Here is a 10,821-nt window from a genome sequence, read left to right as displayed (position 1 = left end):
GAAAAACAACAACGATGTCAAACAGATCCAAAGTAACTCAAAGAACTAATTGATTTTCAAAATTAATTATTGTATCTGGTCTAATCGATTTGAATCAACCAACTGACATCAACTTAACAAAAAAAAAAAAAATCTGTTATTATTTCATTTTTTTTTTAAAAAATATGTGAAATAAAAATTACTAGTGAATTATAAAAATACATAATAATTATAACACTACAAAAAGTAATGGCTAAACACATCAAAAAACAAATAAAACATAGTTCAATATTTTTAAATTCAACTTATTAAATATAGTGTTATAAAAAGATAAACAAAAATTTTAAAATTCATTCTTTATAAATTAAAATTATAAAATTAAATGTTTTTTTTAGTGAAAATATGAATGCTAAATGAATAAAGAAAACTCAAATTAATATTTTTTAGTTGACCATTGTTTGAAATGATTTACCAACTTTCTTAGTTTTATTTGAACTGCTACGTTATTACATATGATATTCAACAAGACTCAAAAAGTAAATCTTCAACAAACCGTCCAATTCTAGTTAATTTTTAATATATAGTTTATGTTTTAAAGATATATTTAGTAATTTAATTTATATTAAATATATATAGCAAATAATTTGTAACAGTATAATTATTTAAATATTTTTTAAAATTATTATCTATTATATTTTTATTTTTTAAAAAATAATAATTTAATTTAATGTCATGCTTATGTCAATTGATTGACTTGACTTAGTTATTGGGTGTTCAATTCACTTATGAATTTAATTTTTAAAACATACTATAATTAAATGATCAATTTTTGTTAACTTAATTTATAAAATTAATAATATTTTTTTCTTAATTTATCTTATCAAAATTTAGTTGAAGGGTAAATTTATCATTTTAAAGAGGATAAAATTTAATTTTTTTCACTAAACTTGACGGCTGACTAACGATCAACTAATAGATGGTTCATTTTTTCAATAAAATTAAATTTGAAAGGGGGGGGGGGGGGTTGCGGTAGTTTTGAAAACAGAGGTGGAGTGTCATATTTTGGAAAGTTAGGTGTTGCTCGATTTTAACCAAAATTATAAGGTTAGGAATCTAACCAATTTTTAACCATTTTAAACATCCAATAAATATTTAATGCAAGATCAAAATTTTTAAAAATTATAAAATGATTTTGATTATATTTTCTAAAAAATTATTTTTTTAAAATAACAAGAATATCTCAATTTAACACATTATTTTGCATCATTTGTTTAATATAATTGTTAAATACTGATGAGTTTATATGGATAACATATTAATTACAAAAATTGTATGCAATATATAGAATTTTAAAAACGTCACGGCTATGTACATACTAGATGATGTAAATTTACTTAGAGCGGTTCAATTTAAGTGTAAAATTAATTTATAAAAATAAAATACAAATATAGATCATACTGATATTGAATGAGACTATAAAATTTAAAATTTAAGTAAATTTTAAATACTTTATTTTATAAAATATGAAAGATTGAACACTTATTAAATTTGCATGCTTTTATCGTTTTATATGTATAAATACATATTTATATATAATGATCACATATATTTGATATTGGAAACTTTTGGTAAAAAGTCAATAAAAACAATTATATTGTATTCTATGGCATATTTCAAAATTAATTCCAACCACTTATAATTTTAATGTATATAAAACAAAAATGTGAGATAGTGTACATAATTCTATAGTTTCTCTAATATTATAAAGGAGATTTTCCCATGTCATTTTTAAAAATGTAAAAAACTTTACCATTATATAAATAATTTTTTTAAAATAATTAATAATTAAGGTTATTGATGCAAAAAAAAAAAAAAAACCCTTAAACGTAGGACACAATCCCAATTTCAATTATCTATCTCAAATATCCTTATAACCATCCATAACTATCTTAAAATGCCCTTAAAATTCATCATAACTACTTCATTTGATAAATTTAAATGCGTCTCAACTCCTAAATATTTTTTATAATTATTTTCCCAAAATAAATATAAATTTTTATAATGAACATGCATATAATGTGTGTCCATGGCAAATGTAAATTATTTGATAATTTTATAAATAATTTGAATTAATATTATAATTGTTGTATGTAAACAAAAATATAACATGATATATATATATATATATATATATATATATTTGAATAATATAAATTTGAACTAATTATTTAATTTTAGTGTAGTGTATATAAATAAAAATAAGAAATTAATGAAAGTGCAAACTTATAATTTAGATTAGTTTTATAATATAAAATTATTGGAAAGGAAAGGTTAAATTGGGTCAATTCAAAAAAAAAAAAATTATTCTAGTGGAACTCATTCACACCGAGGGTTTAAAATTTTTAGAGAGAGGGGATTTTTAAAAATAAATAACTAAAAATTTTGTGGGGCGAAACTGTGTGAGAGAAAAGTTAAAAAAAAAAAAAAACAAATTAATAAAATTTGTATGGACTCGAACATAAAGAGAGAAGAGTTCAAAAAATAATTTTAAAAATTTTAGTGGGTCCATAGTAGCCCTCACTTAATGTCTATTTGTTGATGTAGAAAGAGAAAGTTGGGCAAAACAGAGTGATAGGACGAAAAAAGAAGAAGCAAAACTTATATAAAAAAAATCATTGGAAAAAAAATTTTAAAAATTTAATGGGGCCTACAAAGGCCTTCTTTACTGTCTGTTTTGTCTAACCACAGAGAAAGTGGGGCAAGAGATCTAAGATAGAACAAAAATGGTGGTCCTTGAGCTCAAGCTCAAGCTCAAGCCAAATTTTATAAATAGCCTTTTGGGGTTGGGCCGAAAGAAACCCTACACTATGTATTGGGCTTTTTTTAGTCATGATTTTGAAACAAAAATCACATTTATATTGCAAAGAAAATAATTACAACACTTAGCTGTCATGAAATATAGGTGGATGTCCGCCCATGTCGCTATGAACCTGTCTCATATATATACACTAATTCATATCTCTATGAACCTGCCCTATATGTATGCACTAATCCATCTTCTACCCCTTCATCTTCCACCCCTTACCTTATAAAAGGACACCCTCTCCCTCTCATTTGTGATATACATATAACATGCTTATATATACATATTGCATGCTTGAAGTGAGAAGTATACAGTAATGATAAGAGAAGTGGAGAGATAAAATGAAGAGAAGCGATATTTTGTACAAGACCGGTTCCAAATCATCTTATAATTTCTTTTAAGATAGTGTGAAGTTTTTTATCCCTTCTGCCTGTGGAGTAGGCATAATCGAAGCACGTAAAATTTCTACCTCATCTTTATTTATTTTTTTGCTCATCTCTATTTATTTTATTATTAATTTTTGCATCATTTTATAACACGTTATCGACACGAGACTCAACCAATTGATATATTTTTAATTCTTATTTAATTTATGAGACTCTAACCAACTGACATATTTCTTTAATTCTTATTTAATTCACGAGACTCTAACTGACTAATATATTTCTATATATTTATACCGCCTTAATGGACGATTTTATTTATGTTTATACTGCCTCAATGGTTGGTTTTATTTTGTATCGCCTATATATAGATTTAAACTACCAATCTCCACGAGAGATGGTATAATAGTCCTCCTGAAGAAGAGGTTATATATTTAAATCTTCCGTATATGTATTTAAACTACCAATCTCCAGAAGAGATGATATAATAGTCCTCCTGAAGAGGTTATATATTTAAATCTTTCGTATATATATCTCTTGAAGAGATAGTCCTCCTGAACAGGTAATATATTTAAATTTTTCATCTATATTTTTAACCTCCCGAAGAGATGTTAAATTTGACATCCTAAAGAGGTGAAACATTTATTCTCCATATGAAATAGTATATTTAACCTTCGGAAAAGGTGTTAAATCATTATTCAATTTAATATTATAAATCAGGATCATACTCCTAAAGAGTATAAATTGAGAAAAGTAAAATAATGTTCCTAAAGAAACATATTTAAGTAACCCTGGAAGGGTGAAAATAATATATATTTTTATCGCAGTTTTATTTTAGGTTTTACATTCTTTTTTTACAAGTTGTCTTATTATTATTGTTAATTTATTTACATGTCAAACATAAGTAAAATTAAAATTGTTCTACTTGACATCGAAAGTCAATAATTATATATCGTATATTCTTGATGTCCAAATCCATCTAAATGCATTGAATTTGAAAAATACTATTTTAGATGAAAGTATCGCATCCCTGTAGGATCGCGTAAAAATCATGATCTTCCTCACGCATATATGTATGATGATGTATGGAAGGTGCATGGATTGAGCAGCTTATTAAGAAAATATTATATATTATTATATATATAATCATGCATGGGCTCAAATATATTTGCCTCTTTTATTTTATATTCTACTCCCCATCTAATTAATAATTCTTCTCTCTCATAATTGTAATCTTTCTAATTAAAGAAAGAATTAAAGATTGAATACCTCACTATTAAATACCCACTTATCCTACGAAAATTTTAAAAGGATATATTTGACAATTAGATTTTACCAAAAGCTCGATATGAATAGTTGCACTTGAAGTTACAAGATTTTAAAACAATCAGTAAATATAATTCAGTTATACATAAAATAGCTCGAAGTTAAAACTATGTGGTGACAATATTACTGACAAAGACATGTTTGAAAAGACTTTTACTACTTTTTATTCCACTAATATGCTCTTGTAGCAGTAATATAAAGATGAAAAGTTTAGTAAATTTTCTAAATTTGTATCATGTCTTTTTGTTACTTAGCATAATTGTAACGACCTGCCTAATTAATTGGGGGTTTTTTTTTTATGTATACTATGATATTCCACATTCTTTGATACCATACTGGGGGTAAACCCAATCATTAGCCTAAGTAGCAAGAAGAATAAATCATATAAACATAACCATAAATCATTTTATACAATATCAGAGTTTTGAGATGTTTTCCAAAATATACAAACATAACAACATCCCCAAAAACACCCTCAACTAGCTAGGGCTATACAAAAATACTCCCACAATACTCACTTCACTGACAGGACACTACTGAAATCCCTCTATCTGCGAGTCTGGTCTGCTCGTTTACCTGGATCACCTAAAAAATGAATCAACACTGGGATGAGTCAACGCTCAGTAAGACGAAATATGCTATTACTAGTGTGTGGCATATGAGTTATAATATTATGAAAATCTATTTTCATATAATCATGTATAACTAAAAATGAAAGTACAGTACAAGTAATAAAATACCCCACCCTTTCCATGTTGCTTAACATAACAGTATTGTAGATTTTCATTCAGAATAATTCTAGTGTACATAGGTATGTCCCCTATTTCTATAAACCTATATATATATATATATATATATATGTAATAGTAACTGAGAATTTTCCTTGTGGATAACTGTGTCTCATGATTTAACCCCTCATGACAGGATTGTGTGGCCTGTAGGCAGGATTTACCTTGGTTGGCCAACTAGGAATAAATCACTATACTTCATTGGTCTAATCTGCCCACCTCAACCCATATCTGATGGGGAGCCTGTTCACGTCAAGGGCCTAGGTGATCGACCTACTACCACGTATTATCTAAATAAGTGGTTGCACTCATAATGTAACATAATATCTGTAGCAACGGTACCATGCTCTGCCGTATGGTCCAACATGGTCTGGTACTATATAGTATATCTCTATATACAATTATCTAATTTACCATGATTCTGAAGTAACCGTAATAACCATTGCATAAACTGTATTGTAGTTCATATATCATAATATTGAGATCTGTATAATCATAACACTGAAGCTGCATAATCATAATACTGAAATTCGTATAATCATGGTACTAAGACATCTGTATAATCATGGTACTAAAATCTGTATAATCATAGTACTTAAATTCATAAAATCATGAATACTGAAATTCATAAAAATCATGGTACTGAAATTCATAATTCATATTTCCATACTATGTTCATATTCTCAAGCCACACCATACTTTAATACATAATTTTCATAATTTAATAAAATGTATAATATTTCAAAATTTCCTAGCATAACATATTTCCCTTACCTGTTTACTGAAAAGCCCCTATGGTATACTAGCCTAACACCCGCAGGGCCTCCTACATAATACCCTGAAAACAACATTCTTCAAAACAAAATATCAGTATTTTTGTGCTTACATCATTTCCTATAACTACCAGAAAACCAAAAACTGACCAAAAGGCCTTACCCTGAATTTGGGATGAACTCCAACTTGATCCCACCGTCGATCCGTCCTAGAAAACTTGAAGATAACTCCTCCAGAAACGTCGTGGTAGCTTTAGGTCTTCGATCCGGCGAGGAATAGACCCAGAAACGAAGAGAGAAGTGAGAGAGGGTCATAGAGAGAGAGAGAGAGAGAGAGAGAGAGAGGCGTTGAAATATGATAAAAATCCAATTTTTAGTTATTTATAGGGCCGGATTCGTCGACGAAGTGTCGACGAGACACGTCACTTCATTGATGAATACTTTAGTAAATTCGTTGACGACTCCTTGTGTTCATCAACGAAATTCAGAGTAGCCTAAATCCGCCTCTCGGTATTTTCTCGTCGACGAATCCCTGTATTCGTTGACGTATTTTCTTATGCACTCTTCGATGAACCCTTGTATTCGTCGACGAATTCTAGAAATTTTCTTGAAATTATTGTATTCTCCAAAATGCAATGTCGAACGCTCTGCGTTCGTCGACAAAGTTTACTGCCTCATTCTATTCCTGTTTCCATTTTCCTCCCTCTTTATTATTAAAATAATATTATTCTTTGGGTCACTACAATAATAACGAGCTTTTGATAAAATATTACCAAACTCGTCCAACTAGTTCGACCCTATTCCCTAAAGTGAATATGAACACGTTTTGTGGTCGAGGATGAGGTCGCATGTATGGTCGTGGGCATAGTTGTGATCGTGATTGAAATTATCATTGGCGTTGAGACATGAGGATACAATTCCCTAGAAAAGGGATAACCCCCAAAAGAGGGATGACCCCTAGAAGTGGGATAATCAATGATACGCATCATGAAAATGAATACTACAACTATGGAATAAAAGGTCATTGGTCGCGTATCTGTTGTATGCCCAGGCACTTGGTAAATCTATACCAAACCTCTATAAATGAAAAAGAAAATAGTAAGCAAGTAAAAATAAATGTTGGTCAAACAATGATGCAAAGTGAGCAACATTATGTTTGGATTTATTATTGCTTTGATCAATTCTAAGGAAAAAAGTTTGTTTAGCTGACAGAACTACTATACACACAAATCTTTGAGATAGGAAATATTTCCATTACTTGAATATATTTTCAATAAATGTCAATACAATATATGTTTCTACAAATTTGATTGAAGGCTCTCGAAGAACTAATATAAAGTTACCTAATGGTACTTTATTATAAATTGATGAAACTTTATATTCTAGCAAATCTAGAAGAAACCTGTTAAGCTTTAAAGACTTAGTGGATATCACATTGAAACTACAAATGAAGGTAGTAAAGAATTTCTTTATATTACTTTTGTTATTTTTAGAAGGAAAAAATTTTAGAAAAATTGTCAACTTTATTTTCTAGTTTGTATTATACAAAGATTAAAACAGTTAAATCATATTATGTCTTGCACCTGAAGTGCAATAATCCAAAGTTATTTACACTTTGGCATAATTTCCTTGGACATCCTAGATATGTAACAATATGAAGAATCATTCGAAAATTCACATTGTCATCCACTAAAGAACTAAAAGATTCTTTTATCAACTGATTTCATGTGTATTACTTGTTCTCAAATGAAATTAATTTTTATTTTAATGAAGTAGTATTCCCGACATTAGGGGGAGAAAAATCAGTGCCTGAAGCACAATGTGAAATCACATGTAATGTCATGAGTTTATCTCATTTGGATTCTCGCACAAATCAAAGTGCACTTTAAGTTCAAAAGATTATACATTTGCAAGGGATTGCAAATTAATTACCAGATTCTTTTGCAGATACCAAGGCCATATTAAAATCTTATATGCTTACTGTAAATATTCTAACACGTATTGATATCCCTGAAGGACAACAACTGGCTAATGAACCTAAATCGCAAGTTAAGCGTGGAAGGTCTATTGGTGCAAAATATAAAACTTCTAGAAGGAAAAAATTGAAATTTGTAAACACTCCAGAAGAGGTTACAGAGGTGGATAATCCATTCGACATTCACAAACCCGTTTCTCCTGAAAATGAAATTTCTATTATGAAAACTCCTAAAAAGAAAACTTCTAATGAGATATCCCTTAAAAAGGGATAGGTACCTAGAAATAATAATGAGATCTCAATTCATTACACAGGAAAAATGTGGGATAGAAATAAAGTTGTTGTCAACAACACATTTGCATATGCAGTAGCTACTGACATTACCAGAAGTAATGATGACATTGCCAAAGGTAATAATATTACCAGAAGTAATGACATTACTAAAAGTAATGAGGATCTTGAACCTGAATCTATTAATAAATGTCGATATAGAAGTGATTGGCCAAAATGGAAAGAGGCTATCACATTAGAATTAAATTCTCTATCAAGAAGAGAAGTTTTTGAACCTGTAGTCTAGACACCATAAGATGTCCAACCCATTGGATACAAATGGGTATTTGTGCGTAAGCAAAATGAAAATCATAAAATTACTCGATATAAGGCAAGGCTTGTGGCACAAGGTTTCTAGTAGAAACCCGAAATTGATTATGAGGAGACATATTCTCCTGTAATGGATGAAATCACTTTCAGATTCCTAATTGGGCTAGCAATCGCTGATCGACTGAGCATGCGTCATATGGATGTAGTAACAACATGGATCGTTGGATAGTGAAATTTATATGAAAATTCCCTAAAGGATTTGAATTTCCTGAAGCAAAACCCAAAAATTTATATTCAATTAAAATCCAACGTTCCTTATATGGATTAAAGCAATCTGGACGCATGCGGTACAATCGATTGAGTACCTTGTGAAAGAAGGTTTCATAAATAATCCAATTTGTCCATGTGTTTTTATTAAAAATTAGAATTCAGATTTGCTATAATTGTTGTTTATGTTGATGATTTGAATTTAGTTCAGACTCTTGAAGAGCTCACTAAAGCTTTAAATTATTTAATGGCGGAATTTGAGATAAAAAAATTTGGAAAGGACAAAATATTGTCTTGGCCTACAGATTGAACATATAAATGGTGGAATTCTTGATCAAAATATACCAAAAAGGTATTAAGGCAATTCTATATGGACAAAGTTCATCCTTTGGGATTTCCAATAATGATGCGATTATGTTAAGAAAGATCAATTTCAACCTCATGATGAGGGGTATTACTTGGTCTTGAAGTACCATATTTAAGTCCCATGATGAAGGGGAGGAATTACTTAGTTTTGAAGTACCATATTTAAGTATTGTTGGCTCTCTAATGTATCTGGCAAAGTGTACAAGACTTGACATTGCATTGCTGTAAATCTACTAGTAAGATATAATTCTGCTCATACTCGGCGACAATGGAATGAAATTAAACACATTCAATGCTATTTGAGAGTAAAGCAGGCGATTACATCAAGATCTTTCAATCATTTTGAAATGCTAGTTATCTATGAAGCTAGTAGAGAATACGTGTGGCTCATATCAATGATCTCTTATATCCAATAATATTGTGATCTTCAATAATCAAGGATATTCCAGTAGTTTTTTATGAAGACAATATTGCATGTATAGCTCAACTAAGAGAAGGATACATAAAGGGTGATAGAATAAATCATATCTCTCCAAAATTCTTCTCTACACATGAATTTCAGAAGAATGGTGATATAGATGTTTAGCAGAATCGATCAAGTGATAATCTAGTAAATTTTTTTCACCAAAGTTTTACCTACTACAACATTCAAGAAATTGGTTCATCTTATCGAAATGAGGCATCTTAAAAGATCTTAGCAGAAAGAGTTAATATATGGGTGACATCCAAGGGGGAGTGTTATGAAATATAGGTGGATGTCCCCCCTCCCCCCCTTAATGTCCCTATGAACTTGCCCCATATATATACACTAAATTATATCCCTATGAACCTGTGTAATGACCTAGAAATTAAAATGATTAGAAAATATAATAAATGAAATGGATTAATGGATAATAAGGGGAAAATGAAGGATTTTTTTTAGAGGAATAGTAGGCCTCGTCAACGAATGTCTTGTCCTCGTCGACGAGTGACATTCTAAAGCTCGTTAACGAATTCTATTCCTCGTTGACAAAGGAATCCCAAGAGAGATTTTTGAAACTCTGAATTTCGTCGATGAAGGTATCTTCTCGTTGACGAAGTCTCTACAGTGCCTCATCGACGAACACACGTGTCTCGTCGATGAAGCTTTACCTACAAATAGACTTTTTCTTCATTTTCTGCGTAAAACTCAGGAATTCTCTTCTTCTCTCTCTAAGAAATGATCTCCTAGTCTTCTATCTTCAATTTTAGGCCAGATTTGACCCGGTTTGACGATCTGAAACCACCACGGGGTTGGTAGGATCATTCTCCACAAGGTTGTAGAAGCTGATCGTTGGATTAAGGGGTTTGGAAAACATCCCAAAATCAGGGTAAGTAAGTTATCTTGGGATTTTCTTAATGAATAATGTTATGTGGAGCCTAGGAAGTAATAAATAAGTGTTTTCTTAAGGTTTGAGTTAATTAAAATTTATTTAATTAAACGACGGTTTTTTGGATTTAAGGTCCAAGTGAATGCTGTGGG

This window comes from Malania oleifera, chromosome 7 (genome assembly GCF_029873635.1).
Source record: "Malania oleifera isolate guangnan ecotype guangnan chromosome 7, ASM2987363v1, whole genome shotgun sequence".
NCBI lineage: Eukaryota > Viridiplantae > Streptophyta > Magnoliopsida > Santalales > Ximeniaceae > Malania > Malania oleifera.
The sequence above is the reverse complement of the archived record's forward strand: the minus strand, read 5'-3'. Positions refer to the sequence as shown.